Source organism: Elephantulus edwardii, unplaced genomic scaffold, assembly GCF_000299155.1.
Source record: "Elephantulus edwardii isolate Elephantulus edwardi_28Jun2011 unplaced genomic scaffold, EleEdw1.0 scaffold00175, whole genome shotgun sequence".
Classification (NCBI taxonomy): Eukaryota; Metazoa; Chordata; class Mammalia; order Macroscelidea; family Macroscelididae; genus Elephantulus; species Elephantulus edwardii.
In genome coordinates, this window is record NW_006399925.1 from 5,333,679 (window position 1) to 5,336,060 (window position 2,382).

The window sequence follows — 2,382 nt, forward strand, 5'->3', positions numbered from 1 at the left end:
GCAACATGCCTTTTATTTCTTATATTTTTATTGATTTACATATAATCATTCATATACATTGGTTTTCATGTGTGTAAAAGGTGCTTTGTGCAATATTTCATTTACATTGTAGTTTTGTGTGTATATTGTGATTCCATATAATCATTCATATTCATTGCATTTTATGAAATTATTTTTTTATCTATGTCTATTATTATGCCATCTTTTCAAATCTCCATTGGACCTTTCTTATTCCTCTACTCCTCTATACCCTCTAATTTTTGCTATTTTATTGATTTCCCTTCTTTCCCTGTTTTGCCCCTTCTCTCTTTTGCCTTTCTCTTTTGAATGTTTATACATTTTTAAAATTTATTATTCTAACTTTTCAATAATGGTCTTACTCAGTATTTTTCTTTAAGAGACTGATTTAGCTCACTCAGCATGATGTTCTCTGGATTCCGCCATGTTATATAGAATTTTATTAAATAGTTGTGCATTAGTGCTGCATAGGATTCTATTGCTTGTGGGTAGCCAATTTCTCAATCCATTAGGTTGTTGATGGGCATTTAGCTGTTCCGTTTCTTGCTTTGTGAATAATACTTCTACAATCTTAAGTATTTTTATCTCCACTGGTGTTTAAGTTCTAACTTCTCTGGGGTATATTTGTAGCAGTGAAGTATCTGAGTCATTTGGGATTCCTATGTTTGTCTTCTTAAGAAAATACCAAACTGCATTGCAGAGTTATTATATCATTATAGAATTCCACTAGCAGTTTGTGAATGTTCCAATCTCTTTATATCCTCTCAAATATTTATTGCTTGCCATCCTGTTAAACTTTGATATTGTTATTGGGTGGAGATATCTCATTTTTTTAAATTTGTATTTCCCTGATTGACAGTGATTTTGAACAATTATTCATGTGTCCGTTGGTGGCAAAAAGCTGTTTTGCAGTCATGAGGGCACACAATTCAAGGCTACAAGCTGGTCCATGGGAGAAAGATGAGCAGTCTCTTCCTGTGTGGTTAACTGCCTCTGAAAATCCACCAGACTGTCCAGCTGTGAGAGGGATCTGACTCTATGGTGCACAATAACAACTACAACAGCAACAGCATTGTCTATTCAAATGTCTTTGTGAAATTTTTTTTATGTTTTTGCCAATTTTGTTATTGGATTATTGGTCTTTTTCTTGTAGTATTGACTTATGCTTACATGATTCTTGATTGTTAAATCAAGTGAAATGAAAGAACTGTCTACTTCCATCTTTTCTCCACCTGCAATAATGTTTGTTTATCCAGTGGGGAGCATTTTTGTTGTCTTAATGTTGAGCTGAAGGCTAGTCTTTTATCTCCTTCAGGGGGTGCTTTATCTTTTTCACTTGTGAAAGTCACCTAGGCTCATCACTGTACCATCAATTTACTTCATTTTTAAAATTTTTAATTTTTTTTTTTTTAAATTTCACACATGTTTCTTCATGGCCAGCACACACGGCGGCCTGCACTGCACCAGGTCCGCTGTGCATGGTCACGGCAGGGTCGTCATCACTCATTGAACTACCAGCCAGGTCCATGTCGACAGCAGTGGGCAGTAGATCAGTGGTGAGCAGGAGCAGGACACAAGGCTTTTAAAGCTTTGCTTCTTTTATCAGCACTCCTTATTTTGTAAAGGATATCAGGCTCATCAAGCCCATCCCTATCCAGATCTCCTGATACACCAGGGTGTTCTCAGGCTTCCTGGGGACCCAATCATTTCTAAGGAGGTTCTGGAGCATCTTAGCCATGCCCAGAGGCTGTCTGCAGCAGAAGTCTTCTGTGATAGAGGGATGCCTCCACCTGCCTCTGGGTGGCATTCAAGGCCCTGGCCTGCTGCCTTGGCACTGGACGATCAGCTCCATAGGGCCAGGGATCACAGCCAATCACCTCAAAGGTCACAGAACACCAACTTCTTCATTTTTGAAGGCTGGTCTTTAGTATTCTTCAGTAAATGTTTTATCTTCTTTACTTTTGCAAGCAAGGCTAGTCATGTTCATTGACTAGATTGTTGGTGAGTCTTGCTGCAATTTTGGTGACATGTTCAGAATATAGCTCAGATTCTTGTATTATTTGCTTAGCATATATATTTTTGTGATGAATTTATTTTACAATGATTGGTAGAAGACTAATTCGTATAAGGCACAGGTTAACAATGTTTTAAATGTCTGAACTGCTGTACAACTCTGTCAACTCTGACATCAATTATTCATCCTCCCTGTAGCCATTTCACTCCTCTGTATGTCTTTTACTTTTGTATTTTACTGGAAAGTATCACAAAAACTAAAAAAAAAAAAAAAGAATCAGAGAAATGGCTTATCTGATTGTGCATGGTCTAATAGACGAGTCAGCAGCCTCCAGGCTAAAGTTATCAACT

At 37.2% G+C, this 2,382-nt stretch overlaps 1 pseudogene; it reads right to left on the reverse strand.

Moving 5' to 3' along the window:
- Positions 1-1,568: 1,568 nt before the first annotated feature.
- On the reverse strand, positions 1,569-1,747 carry LOC102849145 (annotated as a pseudogene).
- Positions 1,748-2,382: the final 635 nt, after the last annotated feature.